The sequence below is a fragment of the Coturnix japonica genome, chromosome 1 (genome assembly GCF_001577835.2).
Source record: "Coturnix japonica isolate 7356 chromosome 1, Coturnix japonica 2.1, whole genome shotgun sequence".
Lineage (NCBI taxonomy): Eukaryota > Metazoa > Chordata > Aves > Galliformes > Phasianidae > Coturnix > Coturnix japonica.
Window position 1 is genome coordinate 83,108,905 of NC_029516.1, and position 27,366 is coordinate 83,136,270.

At 37.7% G+C, this 27,366-nt stretch overlaps 1 protein-coding gene and 1 long non-coding RNA gene across 5 annotated transcripts in view; one reads left to right on the plus strand and one right to left on the minus strand.

Moving 5' to 3' along the window:
- Positions 1–27,366, minus strand: part of HTR1F (5-hydroxytryptamine receptor 1F) — a 109,722-nt gene that overhangs the window by 53,031 nt on the left and 29,325 nt on the right. For all 4 annotated transcript variants that reach the window (XM_015879935.2, XM_032448371.1, XM_015879926.2 and 1 more), the window contains exon 2: positions 4,565–4,658. The gene's annotated coding sequence lies outside the window, so the exon portion shown is untranslated. The remainder of the gene's footprint in view (positions 1–4,564; positions 4,659–27,366) is intronic.
- LOC107322197 lies at positions 4,040–25,734 on the plus strand. The gene is made up of 5 exons (XR_001558848.2): positions 4,040–4,277; positions 7,876–9,331; positions 9,526–9,701; positions 22,551–22,838; positions 23,398–25,734. It is a non-coding gene; the product is annotated as an uncharacterized LOC107322197 (long non-coding RNA).

A 27,366-nucleotide genomic window follows, 5' to 3' on the forward strand; every position in this document is an offset into this window, starting at 1 on the left:
TCAGACAAATAGCCTGTGAATGTTTACATAGTTAACTAAAGTGGAAGTGTATGAATGGTTTATGGGCTGGTTCAGCACTGTATAAACCTACCTATTGAAAGAAACCAGAAAAGACTGCAAGATCACAGAATCATTAGAATGGTTTGAGCTGGAAAGCACCTTAAAGCCCACACAGCCCCAACCCAGTGTTGTGTGCAGGGCTGCCCCCCACCAGCTCAGGCTGTCCAGGGCTCATCCAACCCAGCCTTAACCACCTCCAGGGATGGGGCATCCACAGCTTCTCTTGGCAGCCGTGCCAGTGCCTCACTGCCCTCTGAGTACAGAATCTCTTTCTAACATCTAACATAAATCTCTCCTCTTTTGGTGTAGAACCATTCCTCCTTGCCCTATCAATACCATATTGCATGAAATGTCTGTTTCTGTCTTGTTCACAAGCCCTCTTTAAAGCCAGAAGGCTGCAGTGGGGTCTCCACTGAACCTTTTCTCCAAGCTGATTAAGACCAAATCCTTTGGCTTTTCTAGGAGAGATACTGCTGCCCTCTGATCATCCTTGTGGCCCTCCTCTGGATGTGTTCCAGCAGCTCCAAGTCTTTCTTGTACTGGGGGCTCCAGGTCTGTATGTACTGCTCCAGATGGGGCCCCATGAGGGCAGAGCAGAGAAGGGCAATCACCTCCCTTGCCCTGCTGGCTTTTGATGCAGCCCAGTATATATTTGGCCTTCCAGGCTGCAAGTGCACGTTCTTCAAGATAGATACAATAATAGTCCTTTTGGAATATTGCTGCTTTAATATATTCCAAGGACAGAGACTTTATAAGCTAACTTCTGTGCTTGTTTTGACCTTATTGAGGAAAAAGAAATGTATTAATAATCTTTAAATTTGCTAGTAATTTAAATGATAAATGCTGGTAAGTGCTTTTCTTTTTTGTGCCTAAAATTTATGCAAAATCTTCCATTAAAGTATACAATCAAGTACCTAGGCAGTAGCATTTAGATTTACATCTACTGCCAAAACAATATATCTTTCAGATAAGACTTTCATGTGTGACTCTTAATAATAATGTTTTAAATTAAAAGACTGTGATTCCATCTGAATAATGAAGCAAGATAGCCAAGAAAATAGATGTGTGCCTGACCATAGAAATTCATTAAAATAAGAAAAATCCATGAAACGGTGATGATAATGAGAAAGCATTGAGTATCAGTTGACAGCACTGAAAACAATGATTACATTTATGGCTAGCTGCATGGAGGGGTCTGTTTTACTATTTTTAGGTCTTTCTCTCTAAGCCTTAGCAATAAAAAGACTGTGGCAACTCAGTTGCTCTCCTTGCCATATACATACAGAATCATAGTAGTACAAAAACTAAGTCTGATGGTTGTATAAGGAATGGTGCTTTATTTTACTTAAGTAAAGATTAGCATTAATGATTGCCCATATTCCTGTACTATATAATTATTTAGTAATGACAAACATTACTGCTTCAAGAAGGCAATTTGATGTAATCAAGATATTCTCCTTTCTAATTTTGCTCTTGGTCTCTATTTAATTTGCAGATAGTGTATGCATTACCTGTCTTCATTTTAGAAATAAGCTGTCCTTACAAAGTCTGTTTTTAAAATAAATGTTCAAAGATGTGCAATCTTTGTTTTCCTTGTTAAAATATTTTTACCTTCTTCTGACTATAATGAACTTCCATGGCAATTGCTAATGAGAAGCATAATTGCCTCTCAGTTGCTTGCCCTTTCCCTCCATCCCTCCATTGCTTGTTTTTTTTTTTTTTTTTTTTGTTTTTTTTTTTTTTTTTTTTTTTTTTAGCAAGTCAACTCACTATTAAGCAAAAAATGGATCCAATGCAAGAGTCAAATCCATCTTATACTTGTCTGTGTGTTTGCCTGTCTGTGGAGCTGCACTCATTCTCTTGACAGATTGTGGGATGTTAGGAATGCTGAGAGGGTTCAGAGGAGAAGCTGATGCTCTGTATGTTTCCAGCCAGAGACAAGTTTTATAATTGATCCATCTCCACTGACTTCTGTTGACTATGGAAAGACAAAGGGCACTGCCTGAGACAGAGCGACCTTTTGCTGTTGGAGCACAGATGGTATGAAAGTGCTTTACGTGACACAAAACATTCGGTGCAGTAAAGTGCGCTGTTGAGACCTGTTTCCTTTAAGCTGCCAGTCTGTCACTGTCCTTTGAAAACTAGCATAGAACCAGCAAGCCCACTTCCATCAAAAAGTAAAAGTCCTGTTTATTCTTCCCTTCTATTTTCTCCCACCATGTAATTTCAATCTATAACATCACCTCAGATATTATAGTAGAATTAATGAATAGCCAGAATTTCTCCTAGAGATAAGTAGTAAGGAAGAAAGTATGTCTTGAAAAAGGTAAGTGAAAAGGAAAGAGATGCTTTAAGACTAGACATTTGCCACACCTGAGTCTGCTGAACTTCCTAGATACAATAAGAACCCACTCGCTTTCTGCATTATAGGCACAGATGTTCTAAGGTGTTTTTAATACCACCTACATATACAGACCTCCAGTTGGTTTGGTTACCACTAACATTCATTGCTGAATCCTGTATGTGTTTCTCTGAGTCTGACTTGCAGCTCAGACTACAATGTAATTAGAGAGAAAGAACCTCTCCCAACTCCGGTATTACTGAAGCCTTGATGGTTATTCTGTATCCAGTATGTAATGGTTTTCTCATGATTTATGATACATCATTTAATCTTTTTTTTTTTTTTTTTTTTTTTTTTTAAAGATAAACTAATGAGGTCATGAATCAAGAATTTCCCATTTAGCCAGTTCTGCCAGTATTTGGTTCATCTGTTTTCTGATTTGGCCTTGGGAGGAAATACTGGTCAAAGGAAAGTTCTACTTAAAAGTATAAAATCTTACGAGTTTGGGGGCTTTGTCTTTTTCTGAGCCTTCATGGTGATAGAAAGGCTTGTAAATACTGAAAATGGCCTGCATTTGACCTATAATGAATCTGTGTGATTCATTACGGTTACTCTGTATCAAATAGAAGACTTTCCTATTATTATTATTATTATTATTATTATTTTTTGGTTAATTTTACAAAGCGGCACTTTTAAAATCCTTTTGTTATTACAGGTGGAGCGACTTTATCCTTGCTTCTCTCACTGTGAATGAGCTTTAAAGATCACCTCTTCTGATCTTTCAGACACCCAGAAGACTGAGGTAACCATGAGATGTCAGGACTTTGAACTTCTGTAGATGTAAGTGAGGGGAAGGAGTAATGAATGTGTGGAAATATGTGAATGTGTTAGAAAAGACCACTAGGATCTTCTAGTCCAGCTGTCCAGCTACACCAGTATTGCCCACTAAACCATGTCCTTCAGTGCTACATCTACATTTTCCTTAAACACCTTCAGGGACGGTGACTCTACCACTTCCATGGGCAGTATGTATCTCAAGAAGGATTTCTAAGAATGTAAAATGATTATTTATCTCTTTATTGCCTCTGAACATACGCAGTTTTCCAGGTACAGTTATAAGCAATCCCACTTAACATGCACTTTTTCAGACAACTGATTGCTGAAAATTTCAGTTTGCCTCTTGCTACTTTTTTATCCAAACATCTCAATATTGAATGATTTTACTCTTGGCACAGTTCCAGGAAGTCTTAACATTCTATTTTTAAATATTGTTATATGTAAGTGAGTTTTAGATGCTTTATGAAGTAATGTCATTAAGCTATTACATTTGAATTGTTGTGAAAAGCAAGGATTTGGGGATTTTGTCATCTTTGTTATGAAGGAACTATGTTTATGCACTGCTGGAAAAGTCACTTCTTTGCAAAGCTACAAATAACAAAAACAGAAATAAAATCAAACATGCAGTGGCATGAAATGACTACAGGCCAACACAAAAGCAAGAAAAGTCTTCTCTCACAGCACATCTTTGTGATGAACTAATATCAAAAGATTTTAGAGTTCAGCTAGGCAAAGAGATATTTAGTTAAGCAAAATAATGAGTTCTGCTGTGCTTTTCATCTTCAGAATGTCTTACAAAGGTTAAACCTTTAAAATACATCTGTGAAATGAAGCGTTATATTACTACCTTTGTTTTTTTTTCCCCTCAGTTTAAGTAGATGTTGAATGTTTAAATGTCCAGAGCTGCAGAGAAGATTGGTCAGATTTAGAACTGAAGACTGTGAGCTTGTCCTGCACTGCCTGAACTTCTCAGATAGCATTGGATGTTCTTCACTAATTTATAGTCCAACATCCAATGGACACGTCCTTCTTTTCCCCGGTATGTCTACAGCTTTCCCCTGCACTGTGTGTACTGACATTTACTGGGTAAGGCTGCCATAACCCTCTAGGTAAACCCACAGCTGCTTACATCTGACTCTTCAGACCCCTTTATTTCCTCTTGCACTACTTTACAACAAGATCAATTTTAGAGCTCAGCAAAACTCTTGAATCTGCTTTGTGGAGCTTCGGTGAAAGCCACCATTAAATGAATTTGATCCCACATATGTACAGCCCTCATGAATTTACATAAAGTAGCTCTACATATGAGGGCAAAAAGCAACTCACCTCCTCCCATGTTTGCATCAGCTTTAGAAAGGTAACATCTGTACCAGGTGGCCCAGGGATGAGAATGGAAGTAGAAATTGCATCTGCCAAATACCTGTGAGAAGGCAAAATGTCATAATTATATACTCTGTAAGTTCTAGTGAAAGAAATCTCAATTTCAGGAGATGAAAACCATCTTTCAGAAGTTTTAAGCTGTAATTTGCAGGATTTCTTCAGCTAACTGATGATGGCTATTTATAAGGTTAGAGATCAACATCAGGAAAACCCTACAGTTTGTAGAAGTAGGTAGCTGGTAATATGTTAAATTTATTTGTAACAGGCTAGTAACCAATAAAAACCTGTTAAGATTTGACAATCCAGAAATTGCCTCCACTTGATGAGCTCAAGAAATTGTAAAAAATGACCTAGACCTTTCTGAAGATAAACAGTAAAAAGAGAAGGAGGAGAAGTCTGTGCTGATTAGCCTAGCTAGCAGGTTTAGTGCATCGTACACTATTAGAACCCAAGTGCATCTTTGAGTTGTTAGATGTCTTCAACTCTGACTGCAGAGAGAGCCCAAGACACTTAGTATTTTGCAGCATTAGGCCTCTTGTTATTAATCTGAGGCCATAAATGTACTTGAGCATGTTTGAGCAAGACATTGTTTCTTGCTAAGACCTTTTTGGAAGGAGAGGGGAAGATGGATGCGGGATCCCTTGCTGATGATATAGCAGCATGAACATAACATAGCTGTTTTACCTTTTGTCATTTAGATTAATTAAAATGTAAGTACTTTGGGATAAGGACCTAGAGATTCAGACACATGCTGAACAGACATTGCCTTAGGAGAATCCAAGCTAGCCAGCAGGTCTTATTCATATGGGATTATTTCTTTTTGCTTTCCAAGAACAGCTGAGAATAAGTAACGTTCGATCAGTAACAGGCTATTTTTGGAACAGTGACTCCTATAAATTGAGAATAAAAATGATGGCATTTCAGAACTGCATGAATTAGGACTTTTGGAACCACTTAGAAGTAATTTACAACCAGGATATTTTTTTGTGGCTGCAGGAAATCCTCAGGCAAAGGGAAAATTTAGGAAATTACTCCAAACCCTATGAGCTTGTCATTCTATTAAGTACGTGGAAGCCAAACTTTTAGCAGATGAACAGGGTTTATTTCTGCACACCAGGAATTAGTATCTCTAAACATAAACAAACTTCTTTCTTACCCAGTGTAAAAACATTTCACAACTGCTCAGAATACTAATAATCTCAATTTATGCATGGCAGAGGCTACATTTAGGGAAGTAGTTCATGCAGAAGAAGTAACTGGAGGCTAAGGATTTCTGGACCTGCCTACATCTCTGAAGCACGTTCATTGCTTCCATTGCTTTTTGAGCCTCAGAGTTCTTTTGCTTCAGGTCCAAATGTTTATTACCTCAAACTGAAGTCTGCCAGAAATCAAAACGTAGAACTCTCAGTTCCAAGTCTTTTGTCCTAGCAATGACATTGAAATTTTGAAGGCTTTGATCTTGTGAAAAGCAGTGGCAAAATTCCTGTGAAATGTGTGGAATAGGAAAACAAGCTTTTTCTTTTTTCTGTTTCTATTTCTTTTGTGTGTGTGTGTGTGTGTGTGGCTAAAAATAACATCTGCAATAATTCTCTGACAAAACTAAAAGTGCCTTTCTTACTCTGTGGAGGATGCTAAATAAGACTTTTAAAATAGTATCTTGTGCTAAGATAATTATGGGAAAAAATCAGCTTTACATGAATTTGACAGCTGTTTTAAAAGCTCAACTGGCAACACCATTTGCTTTAGTGCAGAAGACCTATGTTCAAAATCTCACATAAGGTTTAGTCTTCTCAGAAGCCAGCTAAGACTCGAGACTGCATAACAAAAATGGTAGCCTTAGTGCAAAAGCAAATAGAAATCAATCTGTGATATGGAGATGTTTATATTTCCTATATGAAGTGGACAAGGAATTAGAAGGTATTGCTTCCCAGAATGACTTGATGTCCCCAGTTGGGGACATCAATTTACAGTAACTTAAATTTACAGTGACTGCTTTAGATATACCAGAAATTGACAGATCAGTACAGTCCTATAAATCCTGAACAACAAGTATAGCTTTTCAAAGACAGCTTTCCAGGAGAAGAAAAAGCCCCAAATAATGACAGCATACTGACAGTATAATAAAGAGGAATTTGTTATTCTGACTGCAGGGGTTGACAATGACCAGAGGGCAAAAGCATAAAAAAAAAGAAAGAAGAGCCTGTGTTCAAATGTCATGAAATCCCTGCCTCAATTGAAAGAAAAATAAATATTCTCAAATTATTTTATATGGGCATAATAATAATAATAAAGTAAATTTATCTGATCATGGGAGATATTTCTGAGCACCAAGCTGAGGATGCAGTGCTACGTGATATCATCTGAGTATAAATAAACCCTTTTTAGATTATCATTTCCATGAAAATAAATGAAACCTTTTATATCTGATGGTGAGGAAAAATGCAGCAAAAATTAAAATGAGTAGTGAGTGAAAGTTGGTCTTCTTTGGGAGCAATTTTTCTTGACAAGTTTTTAGGTTATCATTTAATTGTTGAAACAAATCTGATTACTGCTATTTCTTTTATTACTGGAAAAGAATAATAGCAACTCACAGGGATGACTACTTCTAAATGCAGGCATAAATTGCACCCTCAGACAAGATCTCATTCCCACAGAGGAACAGAAATAAATTGAAAACCCAGCTGTTTTTCTGAAGATATTTAGTTCTAAGCATACCTTCATGCATAATTTGACTTCCTACTATTATTATATATTTTTTTAAAGATTTTTTTTTTTAATTGAATGCCTTTGTGAGAAAGAAGGATTTTTTGAGTTTTTGTTCCCCTGATATTTCCCATGTGAAGTTACAATCTTCATACAGCTTGTATGAAGAGGATTAGAACATGTCATCATTAATTGCAGATGAGGATTTAAGGCAGAGATGGTCAGGAGAAGCAGATAGATGAGACTGCCCCACCTGTCTTTAGTCAGACTGCACAGACATTTTGCTTCTGCCTCTGCTGCTCCGGAAATATGGCAAGAGAAAAATTTTTGTTGAGTAACTGATTTTTCTCTTACTTGTGCTCCTCATTCCCAAAGATCCATTTCTGCTGTAAGAACCACAAAGACTTAGCTGATTCATGAAAACACACACACACACAAAAGCAGGTAGAAAAAAGAATAATTTATGAATTTTAAAAAAAGAATTCCAGATTGCAGTTGCAGAAGAATGTTTTCCTCCTCCACCACTTTTTCTTTTTTTTTGAATTTTTTTTTAGATGGTAAACTTTGGAGTACTGACATCACTGATCTTCTACGATGCCACAAGAGCACATCACATGATGATGGAAACCACTTGCAAATATTACTGTTATTTAATTTCAACAACAGGTTGTAGTAATTTAACTAATATGCTTGAAGAATTACATAAGTAGCAATAGAACAAAATAATGTCAGCTTGCATTTCCCCTTGTTTTGTTTCAAGACAAATCAATTGCAAAACACAAATCAAAGAAATGGATACACATTGTAAACAATTTTGGGTCCCAAGCACTAATGACTGAGAGAACTTTCTCTCATAAAGATAAATATTATACAATGAAGATCCTAAAAGCTCCCCTGTGAGGCCTTGAACTACTTGAAAGGACATTTTATTTTAGCCCTAACATTCTTTGATGGGCTAAAGACGAATGAGTAACACAAAATGAGTAAGACCAGGTAGTCCAAGTCATATTGCAGTTCTCTGGATGGATCACTATTCACTAAACTGTGTAAGTAAAGGACAGAAATTATTGTCCCCTCATTTCCTTTAAAAAATATTATGTTCTTTTGAAGCCTACCTCAGGTCTTGCAACAAGACAAAAAAGTGACTCAGCAGTTTCAAAAGATGGCAAGACTGAGCCAGGGGGAATTTAATGGTAAACAGTCGTCTAATGGTAAACATTGGTCATCTAATTGTAAACAGAAGTTTGTTACAATTTTCAGGACTTATTTGTCAAATCTTGACAGATCAGGGAAATGGAAAGGACTGTGTCCTGATTGAGTCTGAAGAGGAGCTTGAAATTTATTTTCAAGGAAAAACTACATATTTTTAAAAAATTCTACCTTTTTAATAAAGACAAGGAAATACACAGTCAAGCTACCTCCTTGTCTAACCTATCAACAGAGCTGTAACCAAGGTTCCACTTTTCTGTATGTTTTTCCTATGCCATATTTTGGCTTTTCAGGGAAAGAATGTATATATTTTTCTGGGTCATTTAGAAAGTAGCTTGTGATTTCAATTAAAGGTTGAAGTAGATTCTTGTGTTTCTCAGAATTAAAGGAAAATAAAATTTCAGTTGCATCAAATAGTTGTTTATGTAACATTTCGGTTCTTGATCATCTGAACCCATGATGGACGTCAGTATCTTGCTAAGAGAGTGACATTACTAAAATGAAGGTTTTAGTCTTTTACTCAGAGCAGTTCCTGTGAGAAAGAAATACTTGAAGGAAATCTTGCTGCAAACTTTATCAGTGGCTTGGCAACTTCTGGGGAGACAGATTAATATTCCGTTGATTCACTTGTGCTATCAAAGTTCAGGGTTCTGAACAACACAGTGGTTTACAGACTCCTGGCCAGATTTTTTTTGTGCTTCCTCTCATCCCAGTGCAGATGCTGCTGTCTAAATAGCCTTTGGGGGAAATTTCCTTTGTGGATGCAGACATGGCAGTGGAAATAGCAGGAGCCTGCTGAAGGTAATGTTTACATTTTTCTTCTAGAGAAGACAAATAAATACCCTGTAGACCTAATATAAAAGGTCTTGGGATGCATTTTTATTACCTTTTACTGATTTGGATTGCTATTTGGTACGTTATTTTTTGAAAACAAATGGCTTCGGATAGTCTAGACATGGAAATATTTTTCCATCACTCTTTGATCTGTTTTTCAGCAATGCTGGGTTGGTTTTGGAGCAAATGGGGAAAGCTGTTGCCAAGGAGGAATAGGGAGAAGTACTTGATCAGAATTCAGACAGTGGAAACTCTCCTTCGGCCAAAGCAGTTTTTCACCAATTTCCTCAAAGCTGCAAGGATGTACCAGAAAGATCCATCACCACAACACATATAGGTAAATGCAAACTAGGTATTTGCAAGTGAAAGTACTGCTGTAAAAGTAAGATATAATATGGATAATTTAAAATTTTTAACTTGTATTCTGATTTCCAAATTGACTGGTGTTTGTAGGGTCTCAATAGACACAGCTCAAAAGATGCCATTTTCAGAGATGTCATCTCTCCTGTCAAAAACAGATCTATTTAATGATGGTGTGCAGTCCTTTCCACTCTGCTAGATCATGTTTCATTTCGACAAAGTGAAGCTATACCAAAAGCTACAACAGTTTGCCATGGGATCATTTGAGTTGGAAAGGACCCTTACAGGAGATTTATCTCAACTCCTCTGCATTGAACAAAGACAGCTGCAGCTTGATCAGAGTGCTCAGAGCCCCACCCAGCCTGATCAAGGATGTCTTCAGGGACAGAGCATCCACCACCTCTCTAGGCAACCAGTTCCAGTTTACCTCACTACTCTCTGTAAAAAAACCTTCTTCCTTCTGTCCAGTCTAAACCTCCCTTCTATTAATTAGAAACCATTTTCCCTTGTCCTGTCACCACAGACCCTGCTAAAAAGTCTGTCCCCATCTTTCTCACAGCCCCCTTTAGATACTGAAAGGTTGCTCTCAGGTTTCTCTGGAGCCTTCTCTTCTCAGGGCTTCCTCAGCCTGTCCTTATGCAGTGGGGTTTCATCCCTTGAATCCTTTTTGTGGTCCTCCTCTGGAAACACTCCAACAGGTCCACATCTTTCCTGTATTGAGGACTCCACATCGGAACGCAGAACTCCAGAATACAATTGGCTTTTTGTACTGGGAGAGCACGTTGCTGTCTCATGTCCAGGTTGCCATCTACCAGTACCCCCAAGTAAGTCATTTTCTACAGGGCTGTGTTTAATCCTTATATCCTGCACCTTGCATTAGTAGCAGTTTTTTTTTTGTTTGTTTGTTTTGGTTTTTTTTGTGATCCGGGTTCAAGACATTGCACTTGGAAAAACTGAAACATGAAAAAAGAATTCTAAAAATTAGCCAGCAACCTGGTTGATCTTGAAACTCAGGCTCAACTTTTTTATAAGCAGTGGAAAATCACTTTATACCATTCTACACAAAGGATACTTCATGATGTATTTGAGAATATTGTTGAGAGGTCTATAATTATATAAGGATAAAGTAAGACAACTTTTATGAAGAAATTATTTTTTTGGTACTGGTTAGGGAATTTTGAAAATATTATGCTTTGATTATTTTTACTCTGTATGTTAAAGCTGCACATATTGCATTTGTTTCTCTGTAAAAACAGAGTGGAATTAGAAATATCTAAGTTTCTTTTACATTTAGGAGGCAAAATTTATTAAATAGACTACAGACACAGGTGAGGATGTCTGGATTTTATCTGAATTAATATATTTTCAAGGCTAGGCTTTCTGAGGTCTTTCCCCTAATCCTGTACTAAACCATGTTTTTTTATACATTAAAAGTGCCTAAGCTTCACAGTGTGGCTTAATTTAAAAATGGTGTATCAGAGCTCAAAAAATAAGTCATGCCGTTTCCAGTGCTAAGTATAGAAAATGCCCTCCACTTCCTTATCATTCTCTAACGGCGGGTGGCCAGCTTAGCGTTCTGCCTGTTTTTGATTAGAAATAAAGCACAGATCTGGCCTGGAACGGTAATTACTATATTCCAGTTTAAGTCACAGATCATTGCGGCTATTAGTTATTCTCAGACAGAAACAATTGTCCCTCTAGCCTCCGACTATGGGACACAATTCACAATTGCTAACCTTTTGCTATGAGTAAAAACCGCATTATTTCTCCTTTGCTTCAGTAACTGTGGGACCCCTCACCTGTGACGACTGAGATAGCTGCACTATCTGTTTATCCATTCCCTGTGGAAAGATTTGAATTTTTCCTATGCTCTCTTTCACTATGGATCAAAAACCACATAACTTTTTAACACTAAGGACAGCCAATCGCATCTCATCCAGTTTTTCTCCTCTTAAGTAAATGCACACAGATCAGCCAGAAAGCAAGCTGTCTTTACATAAATTTTATTGTTCTCTTCTTGGAGTAGGTGACAGGACCTATGCATACTTAAGCCTATCTTGACAAATAAAAAATAATAATGATAATAATAAAAAAGAATGATAGAGCAATAATTGCTTGTTGTGACAGTTTTCTCTGCTATAAAGAATACTAAATTTACATCATTCTGTTAGAAGACATAGGCTTAGCAAGGAATGGAAATCAACAAATAAGCACGGAAAATGCCTACGATAACTGAAAATCTTTGCCCAAACTAAGCTAAATTGCTAAGAAGTGTCCTTAAATTTCACGTATGTCTTGCAGTAGAACACCTGCAAATTTTTACCTTATGATTCACACTGTTATGAATATACAGAGAAAAAACATCTAAACTCTGGATAGTTTAGATATCCAGATAGTCTGGATAGCTGGAAAGTTTCCTGAGTCCTCTGTATCTGAACTGTTACTCAGTCAGCTCCAAACTTTCAGATGAACACTCTGGCACTGCAGCTGGGTGCACATCAGTGGACCTTTGCACAGGCAGCAAAGTCTCACAGAAGCTGATGGTACTCATGCTGCAGTGTCCAGGTTTGCTGGTATGGTGAGAGTTTCTGGTTTGGTGTTTGTGTGCTTCTTCAAAGAAAACCAAAGAACCCCTAATGCCCTGACTTTTTCTGCTAGAGCTGTTTAATACAGGAAAAAAAAGTAACTCCCCAAAGGTAGCCTATTGTGAAATAATGAGTCAGTGTCTCCAGACTGTAATTCCTAGGTTCAGGCTGATGCTTTCGCAGTTGAACATATTAGGCTAGACTTACCACTTGAGCAGATAATAGAAAAGTTGAGAATTTCAAAATATATCTCACCAATTTACTATATATATCACATCTGAGAAACTAGACACCTAACAGTCAGGAAAGGGTGGAGAGACCGGAGCTGCTGATCAGACTACAAGACCTGTTGAAGTACTTTTACCTGGTTAGAAACTTTTAGGACCTGATATTTATCAATATTTAAATATATCTCAAAGAAGCTATGCACTGTAAGTAAGTAGTAACATTAGGTCAAACCTTTTAAAAGAACTGAGTACATTAATGTCAGAATCCACAACAGCTGTCACAAGGTGGTAAATATTCTTCGAAGTAGACAAATATAGTGTTCATGATATCGCATTTCCTACCAAATATTACTAATGACTAAAACATAATGTGAGCAGGACAGGTGCAAAAAGGACAAGAGGCCTGAATAATATGTCAGTTTTCAGTAGAGGGCATAAAGGCAGGAAAATCTACCATAATCAGCTGTAATTGAAACAAGTTTCTCAACTCCATTCCAGCACATGGAAAGCATATTTCATTGTCATCAACATTCCCTTATACTACAAATGATAGGAATGTACAGGTAACTGGAAAATTGGTCTTCAAAACTGAAACATTTTGAAATGGAAGAAATACAATTGATTTTAAGTACACAGCGTGCATACAGAGGATTACCTAATATGAAAGTGCTGGTTCAGCATATTTTTGGGGAGTAAGAAAATATTTTCTTTTGTATTTTTATGAGCATTCTATTGCACTCACTCTACCATAAATTTTCCACTGCTGTTTATAAGCGTTTCAAGAATTTGAAGCTGAGACTGGATGCTGTAAACTTTCAGATAACAGCTCTGAGGGAAAAGAGCAATATGCAGACCACCTCATATTTAGACTCCCACAGAGAAAAACAGTTTTAAGAAATCTGGTCATGTAGTGAAAAGGCAGAGAAATATTTTATCTTATTATTTTTCTCTTCTAAATCTCAGGCTTACATGCCTGGCTTCTGAAGGCACTACTGTTTACTTGTCAATCATGAGCAAAGCTTACTTCCCTTCCTGGAAAACCTTTTCCCCAGCTCTTAACATAGTACCATGATCCCATTCCAAAAACTTACTAAGTCTAGAAGCAGTAAGGTCTAACCCAGGAATGTCTGAAACCTGAAGGCCAACTGTGGTTTGGCCCAGCACATCCTGCAACCATCCTGCTGAGACGCATCATCATGGTAGTGACTCCCTTCATCCATTTTCAAGGATGAAGCACAGGAAGAGTAAAATTTAATAAAAAATCTCTGACAAACACCTTGAGAACTCACTAAGAATTGCAACTACTGCCACTGAACCAGACTGACATGTTAGTTTCACAGAAACAAGTTCAAAATTCCCATTAGTTTAAAGTTTTTGTTGCCCTCTTTTTTTTTCCCCTTGAATTAAAAATATTAATTATTAAAATAATTTTTGTTATTTGTATACATTAACTATATTATATATCTCATGAGGGCTGCTCTGAAAGTAATGCTGCCTATTTTACTACGTTGGTCCACAGTGTCAGAGGCAGGTGATGGTGGTATGGCAGTAGAGGCTGAAGCTTCCCACCAATATTCCATTACACATTGTTGCTGTGTGACAAATGGTGGCAGAGGGGCACTCTGACAGAATTGTGTCTGATGTGGAAGTGCGTTTGAAGCAAAGGGGTGTCATTGAACTTGATAAATTGTGATAAATGTTTTGTAGCTGAGAATTTGCTCTATTGAATATTATTACTGTGCTTACTGTATCAGTTGCAGTTCCCATGGAAGTAAATAGGAGGCATTACTTTTGATTCATATATGTGGCCAAAGACAATCCCTCTTCATACTGTGCAGCCCAGGCAAGCCAAAAAGTTCCACAGCCATAGTCTAACCAACAGTTGTATTGTCCTGACTGGAGAGTTGAGGAAGGATTGAAAGTCCCTGGAGGTGTTCAAGAATTATGAGGATGTGGCACCGAGGGACATGATTACCAGGCATGGTAGGAATGAGCTAGCAGTTGGACTATGTGATCTTAGTGGTCTTTTTCAGCCTAAAGGATTCTGTAAGTCTGACTAGTTAGGAGAAAAATATTGCTTTTTGCCTTTTCTGTGTTGTGTGTCAGGATATAACTAGAATAAAAAAGGAAGTTTAAACAGGAGCAAACCTAGCATTTGAAGACAGACCCTGTGGTTTGATGCCTCTATTAGCCAACATAATATTTGTCAAAGAAGCTTGGACACTTGGTTGTGTGTTTTTAGCAATGCATAACCTGATATCTGCTGTCAGTTTGGCTCACCTCCTGTGATACAGAGGAGGTGTGACACTAGCCCCAAGGGATTTCTTTTGTAGAACGGAACTGCTCTGGGACTCCTCTTAGCAGTGCTGTCATCTCCATCTCAGACTGCATTTGATCTGCCTGTGATGACTATGACAGACAGCTGACCAGCTGATACATGCCCTGGATATCTCTTATTTCCTAGGAAGGATTGAGGTGAGCCAAGCTCTTCCACTGACCTACTGGGCTCATTCTTCTGGGGCTACCTCACCAGAGTGGGTTGCATCAAAAAGAGAGGGCTCCTGCCTGCCCTCAGATTAACTGTGACCAAACCTGACTTTAATTGAAGTCATTGATTCTTGCCTGTACAGGACACTGATGCCATCCTACAACAGTCAGGGCTGACCCTAAGCATAAGGTTTTGGAGATAAGGAACAGCAAAGCCAAACCTATTGCTGACTACCAGAAAGGCAGTGATGTGAAGGGGCCAACATAGGAGATGAAGTCATTCTGAACATGGTGAGTGACAGATATGCTTTCAGCAATACGATACTGCAGGTGCTCTGCTAATTCTGAGTGATTATTTTGAAAAAAGCCCTGATTCCTACACAGAGAGTTGGAAGGCTTAGGATCTGAGCAGGTGGGTTTTTGTAGCACACTGTTAAATATGTGTGGACATGATTTATATTGTTACTTATGTAGACGATCCTCCTCCACTGCCCCAGTTCAATTTGAAGTGACTAACAGTTTCTAGGAAGTCCCCAGACAAAGCCAGGATTAGGGCTGGCTCTGCAATGGCTGTCTGAAATGATAGGAAGGAAAAATGTTATTGTTGAGTTAGTCAAGGCCCTGTCTATTCTTAAGTATCATTATTAATTTCTGTACATGCAATGGTTGTTATTGTGTTGCTAACACCATGGTTAGCATTAGAACTGAGATTAAGGCACTGATCAGCAGGTTGGAAAAGATTTTGTTCTTGTTAAACCCAGCAAGTTATTTTCCAGATGAAGCACTTCATTTTGGTAAGCACTGGGATGAGTGCAGACTGCTGTAATATTGATACAGTTATGTTCTGGTTTAGGATTATGCTAATTTTTAACAGATGAGAAGAGCAAGGGTAGAAGAGAGGAGTTTACTTGCTTGATTCTGCAGGGCAAGAAGAGTTTGGATGAAGAATGGCAATGATGAGACAAATGGCATATAATTAGCCATGCACTGCTATGTGTGTTGCTGAGGCTGTTGTTAGCACTAATGTTGGGTTTGTGGTTTGTAACTGAAGAGCTTGAGTAACTGAGCTTACTCCTAAATATCAGAGGAACCTGTGGTTTGATGAAGACTGATGTCAGGCAGGATTTTACGCTGTGGGAAAGTTGCTTCAGGGGAGGTTTGTGTGACACGAATAACTTCTCAGAAGAGCAGCAAAGCACTGGCTGCCCAGGAAGACAGATGGTAGAGTCACCATCCCTGGAGGTATTCAAGAAGGTCAGGTCTGTCTGAGACATAGCAGAGGGAAGGATGATGGTGGGACAGAGAGTAAGATGAGGTGGGAGTTGCTGCTTTGGCTGTTGCATGGAAAATAAGAGAAGACAGGGACCTCCTGCACATTCATGACTCTGTATTACTGTAGCACTGAAACAGGATTTCTAGGGCTCTGGTGCAGGCGGATCTGGAAGACGAGCATGCAAGGCATAGTGCTAGCTTTGTGCTTGGTTGTAACTGATGCTGCTCTGAGGACAAAGGTTTATTAACAGATGCTGCAGGGCATTTAGTATTTCTGCTGACAAAACCCACTGGCATGTGGGTGCCTTTGCATGTCACTGCACTCTCGCTGAGACTGCACTTGAGGCAAAGACTACAGCTAAATAGCTTAGCAATAGATTTTGAATAACTATGCTTATTGTTGCCTTCTGAGAGGCTTCCACGGTAGGTTAAGGGTTGGGCTGATGATAAAACAGAACAGCCGGCTCTAGCTATGCAAGAAAGATTGGGAGAAGGATAGATGCATGTAGGGGTGAATGCTGCATGCTGTCAGTAAGATCAAGGCTTTCAAGGGAGGCTTGTGAAAGTGGGAGAGAAAAAAATAAGTGGAAGAAGGAATGGTGAGGGAGAAAAGTGAGAGGGAAGAGACGAAAGACATATGCAGTTTCCTAGAGATTCTCTTTTCATCCCTGTCCTCCTTCCTATCTTCAGGGTACAAGCTAACTCAAAGCCTGTCCTCTCAAAAATGAAGCACAGTATGAGATACAGCTTTCTGTGTTGTTTACAGTAAATATTCTGAGATTTGCTTGTAAAACCTGGCCTTTTTTTTTTTTTTTTTTTTTTTTAGCAACTTGAGAACACTACAGCCTGTTTTTCTCCAGTGCTTTTTTGCAGAAGACAAAACACAGCAGATTTTGTTTTGTTTTGTTTTATTTTGTTTTGAGAGGCTTTTGTTTTGAGCAGCTTGCACAAATACTTTTCTATTGCATGTCTTCAAATCTCTGGATTTTAGGCCTCATAATTCATCAGAACAGGAATAATTATCCAGAAGTGTCAAGGAATAATTTATCTAGTATAGATCATGAAGAAGATAATAAAGGACTACTACAGATGTGTATGTACGCATTAGGGTTGCTTCAAAAGTAAAGCATTTAATTTTGTTTTGTTGGCTTGCAGTATCAAAGGCAGTTGTTGGTATGGCAGTAGAGGCTGAACCTTCTCACCAGTACTCCATTACATGTTGCTGTGTGATAGATGGCAGCAGAGGGGCAGTCTGCCACAATAGCATTTGACAGGGAAGTGCAGCAGAGGTGTGTCATTGAATTCCTCCATGCAGAATAAATGGCACCCAATGACATTTCTTTATGTTTGCTGAATGTTTCTGGAAACCAGACAGTGCATGTGAGCACAGTGAGGTGGTGAGTGATGCATTTCAGCTGTGGTGACAGGGACAGTGCTTCACCACCACTGGTGGACATATTTAGGAGTGCAGCATGCAAGCTCTTGTTCATCACTGGTAAAAATAAATAGCTAATGGTGGTGACTATATTGAAAAATAGTGTTTTGTAGCAAAGAATTTATAAAGTGCTGTCCCTGTGTTCTTTGTACCTGTTATATTATCCATAGAAATAAACAGGAGGCATTACTTTCGGAGTGAGCTACATATATGTTTGTATGCCGGTGTAGGAGTGAAGCACTAGGAGCAGCCAGCTCTCAATAAAAGCGGAGCCACTTTTGGGTTGAATGACAGGAGAAGCAAGATACTGACTGTGATTCTGACATGATATTGCAACTTGAAATCTAATTCAGTAAAGAATAGAATTTAAATAACATTTGGATGCAACAGCAGGAAACAGAAGGAACAGGTGCTTAACATGATTTATTTTGATTGTTTAACCTCTTTGTTAATGCCAAAACCAAAGTCTGTCAGGTTTTGGCTTTATGTACCTTCTGTAATTGTACTTTCAGCTGTTTCATACCTCAGAGCATTTATTCTTCTGCTTGTTTGTCTCTAAGGAGCTAGGGCTCTGTCTCTAAGTACTTTTGATCTCCAGTGTATGTGTGGCTTTTTCTTCATGAGTGCAACTACATGGCTGTGAATAAGGCTCAGCATTTGTTACTGGATTATCAGCAGGAAAGACTTTTAGATGTCCTTCCAAAATTGAAGAAATTTGTTTCCTAAAACCTAGAAACCACAGCATGCTGTATTTCTGTGATCACTGTAAAATATGAAAGTATAAATAAGTGCTTCACATTTTTTCAGGCGCTGGTATAGACTTGATGTATATCTGCTTAATAAAACAGGTCTCTCAATTCTGGCACCCAGCTGAGTGCCTCAGACTACATAATATTGAAGTTGCTTTACACTGTTTAAACCAGTAGGCTTTTAGTAACCTTTTAGTGAAGAGCTCTTTCTCTCTAGTCTTTCGTACTCCATTTCACACTATTCCTTGTATTTAGCAAGTCAAAAACTATAGCAACATCTGTTTTAAGAAGTGCCCTTTAATGATACAAGTGTTTACTTCTATCATGACTTTTAAAAGTTCCCTCTTGTCTTTCTTTGAAGGGTCCAGGGTCCAATGAGAAGAAATTATGTGAATTTATCTCTGTAAAAAGCATGCTTTCTTTAGGATGGAATTTCAGTAACTTTTGGATGATAGACAGAATCTATTTGACATCAGATTTTGCCTGGGTTAATCTCCCCCTCTCCTGAGCACTCTCCACTAGACCTCTACATGGCAGGGATAATTACATATGTATCTCTAACTTTTTAGGCTTGTTCACACATAAATTTGTTCCGTTATCTGCTGTTTTTTGTTCTTAGTATTCCTCCCTCTTCCTCACTGCTTTCTCACCCAGTGTGCGGTTCAGTCTTGAAACTCATGTTCTTCTTCCAACAAATAAGTGGTTTTGACACTAGAATCTTATTATTTCTCCTTCCTTATTTTCTTTTTTCTTTTTTCATAATTAGCTTTCCTTCTTTCTTTCTTTCCTTCTTTTTTTCCTGCATGTGCTGTTCAACCTCCTTGAAAATCTCACTGTTCTCCAAACAAACAAATTCATCTTTCCTCTCTGTTCCAAAATATGTATATATGAGAATGCATTATCTCCTTACCTTGCCCTTTCTGACCTACATTCCTGTCCACAGCAGGGTTAGACTTGCTGTCAGGGCAGTGAGTGCTTAAGTACATTCTGCAACATCTCTTTCTGAGGGCTTTGACTGCCTTGGCTGAGTGCTGTGACATTCATTGGTACCTCGTGGTATTTTTTTTTCACTTGGGTGCTACTTACTGGGTGTTATCTCAAGGACTGCTGGTGACTTTAATTCCCCTAACAAAGATCCTGCTTCCTGTCCTCCCCCATTGTTACTGTAGATTATGATCTGTAGATATTTAATTCTCATTTTCCAATTTCATTTTTGTTTTATTTATTTCCTGATGACAATGCACCAACAACACACTTTGTGACAGCACAGTCTGGAGATGTGTAAGTGGGCAGTGAAGATGCATCAGTCCCAACAAAATATTAAAAAGAAATATTTTAACAATGTTGTTCTCATAGACCTCTGTCTGCTCTTGTTGGACAGCAGGAAAACACCTACAGCTCGCTATATAAAGACATCAGTTGTCCTTGGAGGAAGGCTGCTCTTATGTGTAAAGCATAAGGAAGTTTAATCTCCAGCTCCACTGACAAAAAAACAGAACACAAAAACTGTGGCACCTTGAATGAACCTTTATGTTACTTCTTTCCTATTTGCCAGTTTACAAGACACTGTGTGTATGGAGGCTGATATCTTCCTATGTGGCTGGCTGGTTTCAAGGTGTTAGACATGACAGTGATTTAGCCCATTAAGCAGACTGATGCTTTGTGGAAATGATGTTGCACCACTTCCCACCCTAGAGCTGCTTCCTGGATGACTTTCCATCTTTTATGATCTTAATTAATATTAATTGGCATGTGATTGCCTCTGAAATCATGGAATCACCAAGAAAGGAAAAGACCTCCAAGATGATCAACCTACCACCAATATCCCTTAGTATAACATCTGACCATTTCTCGAACAACTCCATGGATGGAAACTGCACCACCTCCCTGGGCAGCCTAGGTCAGAGCCTGACTGCTTTTTGGAGAACAAATGTTTCTTGATATCCAACCTGAAGCTCCCTGATGCAGCCTGAAGCCATTTCCTCTTGTTTTATTGCTAGTTATGTGGGAGAAGAGGTCAGCCTCCAGCTCACTAGAACCTTCTTTCAGGCAGTTGTGGAGAGTGATGAGCCTCTTCTTTTCCAGACTAAAGAATCCCAGGTACTAATCTATGAGAAAAACTAATTTCCTTTGTTACAGGAACTGATATTTATAAGAAACTGCAACGTACTTAAGCCTAATATATATAATGAAGTAGTTCATTTTATTCTGTTAGGATTTGTTTTTATGACTTGTTTTCTTTGGTAGCTGGAACTGTAACTCCCACACCTGCAACTTCTACCACTTGATTTAAATGATTTCAGAAGTAATGATTGGCTAGAAAAGATCACAACATAAAAAACTTCAATGAAAATCCATTATTAAATGAATGAGAAAGTGGTGTTGCTGTTTTTTTCTTTCCTTTTCCTTTTCCTTTTCCTTTTCCTTTTCCTTTTCCTTTTCCTTTTCCTTTTCCTTTTCCTTTTCCTTTTCCCTTTCCTTTTCCTTTTCCTTTTCCNTTTCCTTTTCCTTTTCCTTTTCCCTTTCCTTTTCCTTTTCCTTTTCCTTTTCCTTTTCCTTTTCCTTTTCCTTTTCCTTTTCCTTTTCCTTTTCCTTTTCCTTTTCCTTTTCCTTTTCATTTTCCTTTTCCTTTTCCTTTTCCTTTCCATTTTGCTTTCAGACAGCACACTAACCATTCCCTTAAGCAGGATTTACTGCTCATTTGTACAGCAGGGTGGTTTCATTTTTGTCTGGTCCTGTTTGGAGATGGAGCCCTTCTGTATACATCCCCAGAAGTTTCCTTCTTTTTTTTTTTTTTTTTTTTTCTTTCTGCATGGAAGGTGATTGTATAAAATTAAAAGCAGAGATCTTAGACCTCAGTAAACATAACCAAAGGATGAGTTCATTTTTAAAGCTGTCTAGAACACTGAACTCATAATTCATATATTACTTTTGTCATCAGTATGCTTAAACCACCGAGGCTCTTCTTCAAAATTACGACTGTGATATCTACAGTAGAAGAACTACAGAAGAGTTGTAGTTAGGTCATATTGCCTTGCTGCTGTAGATGAAGCAAATGACAACAACATTACTGCCTGATGATTTTGTAGCATGTTTTATTCACTAAAAACCAATCGTAATGATTAAGAGTGTCGTAACATTGTATATTGAATGCATTTCCTCTTACTCTGAGTGGTTGACTTAGCTAAGGAGCATGGCAGCGTAGACCAGCTCCAGTTTGAATCAACTTGGAGGTATGTGTGGAGGCAGGTGATGGAATTGGCTGGTTTGGGGAACTGGGTAGAGCCAAGTGGTTTTTGGAAGCTGTATAGGGAAAAGGAATTTTTCAGAATGAATGGTGTGGAGAAAGTAAGGTTATTGTGCTGCCTTTCAGAAGGGAGGAAATGTTTTGTGCTATCAATATACTGTAATTATTTGAATACATTATCGTAAGTAGAAAGAGGCAACTCTTCAGGCCACTCCTGCTGGTCAAGGGGAAGTTGTTAAAATTAGGCTGCTAGCTGGAAGAGTATTAGGAAATTGGTTTTGGTATTTTACTGTGTTTTAGCAATCTACATAATTCTTAGATAAACTCTTATGGGGTCTGCTGCCAATTATTTCAGAGACTGAAAAATGCTTCCATCTAGGGTAAGTACTATCTACTTGAGAAGAAATCTAACTGCTACTTCAGAGCACTTGTGTAAACATATGCTCTGCATCTACAATTACTTGTTTTTCAGAATGAAATTTTTGGAACTGCTATTAATGGCTTAGAAGGGTTATATTAGCTTCCTGTATGTGCAGACTATTGGACCACAGATGTCTGATTCAGAAGGTCTGCAAAGCATCTACTTTGCATGTTTGCAAACAGTCCAAGAAAAAAAATGCTAGATAATGCTGTTACAAGCATAGGGCATATGTGATAATGTAACATACACTATGGACAAATAAGAATTTTCTGTATACTACCCTGAGTAGTTGCAGTCTTAGGTGGTTTATTGAGCAGAATGCTCAGAAGTCCTAACAGTGTGCCTCATGCCAAAGACTGCTTCTATGTTGGCTCATCTATTTTCTTTTTATTTTTTTTTCCAGTTTGGGCTGAAGTTGTTTGGCATATTTTGATGGAAATGAAGAAAAACTGTCACCCTAACCCTGGGAACTGAATACTGATAGGCAAACTGGGTCATGCTACTTGCAGCTCATCTCTAGCTGCAGCCAACAGATGAGGCCAACTTTGGGACAGCAAAGTGCTGGAAAGCACTTCAGGCTTCATCTCAAAGGATTTAGAGGAAGGAGAAAAGAAAGCTCAAAAAACAAACAATATAATGTCATATCATCATTTCTTGTCATAGGAAAAAGAACACTTATCTCTTGCTCTTGGTAAGTAACCAAAAGAAATTCCAAAGCTGAGGTTTTATACAGTGAGTCAAGCAAGTGAATTTTTCTGGCTATACTACTGCACCAGCAATTTAAAGATCTCTAGAACAGACTTAGTTTTCTGTCTGCAGAAATCCTGAAGAATGTAAATCTCAGCATAATGTGATTGAACTCAGTTTTAAAACAGTGTGAATTTATTGTCCCAGATGCTTTGTCTGGAAGGCTGATAAGCATGAAGTTCTCCCCCCACCCATTCTTCCAGTTTCAGCTGATGTAATGTAAGATGTATAAGAGATAAAATGAATGCAAAATTGAAAATATAAGAACTGTATAAAATTAGATAATGAATTCTTGTCACATAGACATGAATTGACCAATTGTGTTTATTTTGACTAGATAAGTCCAAAATATGAGATACTTACTAAAAGAATCACCCCAACCTGCTGTGATGCTGTATGATCTCACAGTTTTACTGTAGTTTTGTAATAAAATAGCTCGGACACTACTCTGATACACTGTCTGTAACTAGAATATTGATTTTTTTTTTTTCTTTTTTCTTCAGGAAATCTTTCATTTGGGAGAAAAGAGGAGCTAGGCTTACTAACGGCACATCACAAACAAGATGCAGCTGTCATTTAATTTTAAAAGCTTGAAATTATTCCCAAATAGTGTTTAAAATAGATTATTTATAATGAAATGAAAGTCATTATTCTATTCCTTCAAGACTGACAAAAATTTGCAGTCCAAACCTCCCACAAGTCTACATCAATAAACTCACAGAGACCAAACAGAAGACATTACTCTCTCAAGGAGTAACAAATTGCAAGGGATGCTGAGAAGACTGGCAGTGGAGAGGAAGGGCAGGCTGATGATGTCTCCTTCAAGAGGTGTGCAAAATTGAGGCAGCCCAATTCTACCCCACAAGCTATGTAATTTAAATCTACTTCAGAGAAGGGTTTGTATGACATCTGAGTTAAATCTCCCAAGCAGAACCTTTGCAAGGAAAGAAGAGACTCAAACAGAATTGGAACATGCAGAGTTGTGAGCTCTAATAGTAACCTTTCGCTACTTCAGCAGCTTAATGACATCAGACTTTCTCAGTATTTCTGTGGTGAAAGACACTAATGATATTCTGCACTCTTACTCATGTGATTTCTAAAGACTATGTTTGTGAAGACTTTTGATTAAAAATAGCGCCAACTAAACAACAGTGTTGCTTCCCCTGGGACATGTACATGTAGATGCTCTGATGGTAAGAGGAGGTAGACAGCTAAAGATACTAGGTAAACAGAGCCTTGTGAAGAAAAGTTCATCTGAAAATAGAACAATTTTACCTATGCATTGTGGATTCGAACTCACAGACATCTAGTGAATAACATTGCATACGAAAAGGTATCTGAAGTGCTGAAATGAAATGTTTGCATTGAAATGTGCTGTAAAAGAATTGTTTGGTATGTCAAATCTCTAGTAGGATTTTTTTTGGAAGAAATGGTGTAAATATAGACTATTTACATGTTAGCATGGAAGGTAAGCAACAAAGAGATAGACTAAACAAATAACAGATATCAGAAGCCTCTTATTTAAAAGTAGCGATATAATCTTTCTTTCAGCATGCATCCTGACACAGCTAATTAATGTCATAGTCTAGAAACTAAAAAGGGAAATCACATAAAGCAGCATGGGTGAGCATTCTTTATATACAGAAGAGAATATATTGAACAATTACAAGATTTTCAGATTTACAGACATTTTGCTCAGTTTAGTGTTTGTTTGGTTTTTTCCCCCTCATTTTCCCTGGAATGAGTTTTTCACTTTGACTTTTAAGAAAGTTTTTATGATATACAACTCTTCTGTGAATCAGCTGTAATGATCTCTGTACTGTGCTCAGTGTCCAGGGTCTGCTCAGCCTGCTAATGAGAACATTTTTACTGTATATTTGTTCCTTATGTGGCACACTTAACATGGAATTTCATGTTATATATAACACTAATAGGAGCATGATTTTAAAAAAAATTTAATCCATCCATTTAAAGAAATAGTTTCTACTTGTAGTGATATTAAGTTCAACAGCCTGGTCTGAGAAATTTCAGGAAAGAGATTAATTTTGTTATATACAAATGCATGCAATGCCAATAATCTGTAATAATCCTTTTCTTTCTTTTCCCCCTTCCATTTATATCTAGTAGTCCTCCTAGGGTGCAGCATTTTGCAATGAAGAATCAAACATCTAAGATTGGTGAGAGGAATTCTGTCCTGTCCTTTTCTTTCCATTAGCTATAAAGAGAGTATAGGATGATCTGCTCAGACATAGATATGTAAGTAAGGCATGTGTGAAAATCTTGCCTCTCAAGCAGTGGAATTGATACAACTTAATAAAAGAAATATCTGGTATACTTTAAAGTGGATCAGCAATATTAGTTGGAAAATTTCACCTTCTCAAGCCAGTTGATACATTTGTGTTTTTTGGGTGTTTTTTTTTTTCTTTTCTTTTTTTTTCATAACCTACTGAGAGTGTGGGGACAGAACAATTCAAGTTCTTTATAATGCATTTAAGTATATAGTTTGGAACCTTCCTGGCAGTGGAGATGCTAGGTATTATTATATTATTTTGATGGACTTTTACTGAACACTACTGCAGGAGTCAAATAAATGAGGTTCTTTGTTGGGATTGTGTAGACCTTCACAGCTCTGATCTAAGAGAGCTGTGCTCAGCAGCAGCTAGTTATGAGAATCACAAACCATTAGAAATTAGTTCTTTCCGTGCCCCTTTTTCTTTGTTCTAGGAATTTTCTTTCAGTTACTGTGAATTGCTGTAGTTATCGTAGTGTTGGAAGACATATGTCTCTTGATGAAATATGTTTACAAGCATATATGTTAAAATAAAACACAGAATCTACATTTAGTTTGGATATGTCTTGAGAAGGAACTTTGTGAACAGGCTACGGAGCTTTCCTGAGCTGTGTGCAGTAATCAAAGCACTGTGCCAATTCTGAAACTACCATGCATTAACTCCTATGAATTTATCATCTTACAAATTTAATTTTCAAATGAGAACAAGGCAACTTAAACCCATCTTCCAGCTCTCTGAGGGCTTTTCTTCTTTCTATTTCCTTTTCTTCCTTTCCTCTGTTCATCTATTGAAGAGTGAAAACCAGAAGAGTAGAAGTCGCTTGGATATTAATCCAATGTGTTAATGTTTCTACTGTTCAGCATTTGAAACAGTTATTTTTGCAAAAGACAGTGTACTCTTGTTTAATGTGCCAAGGTCTTAAGAATTAGAGCTAGTGTACTTGGGAAATAAAGCAAAAGAATTATTCACCTTACATTTCTCTAACTGCAATCCTGAATTTTTTGACTCCACATAATTTCAGAGTGGTAGAGATTACATCTCTATACACAATGTTAAAACAAAACCAAATACCTCAGAATCAATTTGGTTGCAAGTCTGAAATCCAAAGGGGAAAGTGAATTAAATATATTGCTTTTCCTTTGTAAGAATCTTACAATTAGTGTTCGCACCTTGTAACAGTAATAGTAGTGCACAGGTCTGATGATTTAGCAGCTAATAAAATAGTGAATATGTCCAAATTTCTTAATACAAATAAAAGATTAGACCAAGTTCTTGCTTGGTTTTCTCATGCAGCCAAAATGCCTGTTCTAGAGATAACGATTCATTGTGTAGGAAAGGCATAGTATTTAAAATGTCAATGGAAATTTGAAGATCCTATTCTCCAACCATGCTGAAATTGATGCTTTAATGCAATGCCATTAGAGAAAGACGAGCACACAATGTGCATCAAAATGAAGACTTTATGGCTTTTATTTATGCATTTTGGTACACTATTAATGCATTATGTAGATCTAATGACAAGAACTGCTTTATCTTTCTCTTTAAATATGCGAGGTTCAAACACCACCAAGAACTACATGGCAGAGAATTTAAGAGTGGTAGTTTCCACAGTGAAATAGGCAGCAATTAAGCAAGGGGATGTCAGGACAGGACTGGAGGTGGGTGAGAAGAGGTGTAAATTTTAGGGGAATAGTGTATTGATGCTCCCTGTTTGGCTGACTCTCTGCTTCTAATCCTTGATGTCTGTGCTGCATACATACCAGTCTGCCCTCACAAACTGCCCACAGCAGACTGAACCTGTGGTATCAAGTGAAATGTGATCACAGAGCAAATCCAGGCACTGAGCCCTTCACTGCCTATGCTGCCTGATGGCTAGCAGGGTCCCCAGAATTGTTTTGTCTTCTTGAAGATCAGTCTGTATGGAAGGGATTCAGCCCTCAGCCTTTTGCTTTATGGCCTTAGGGCCAGATATGGTCCCTTTTTTCCTTTTCCTTTTCCTTTTCCTTTTCCTTTTCCTTTTCCTTTTCCTTTTCCTTCTTCTTCTCTTTTTCTTTTTCTTTTCCTTTTTCTTTTTCTTTTTCTTTTTCTTTTCCTTTTTCTTTTTCTTTTTCTTTTTCTTTTTCTTTTTCTTTTTCTTTTTCTTTTTCTTTTTCTTTTTCTTTTTCTTTTTCTTTTTCTTTT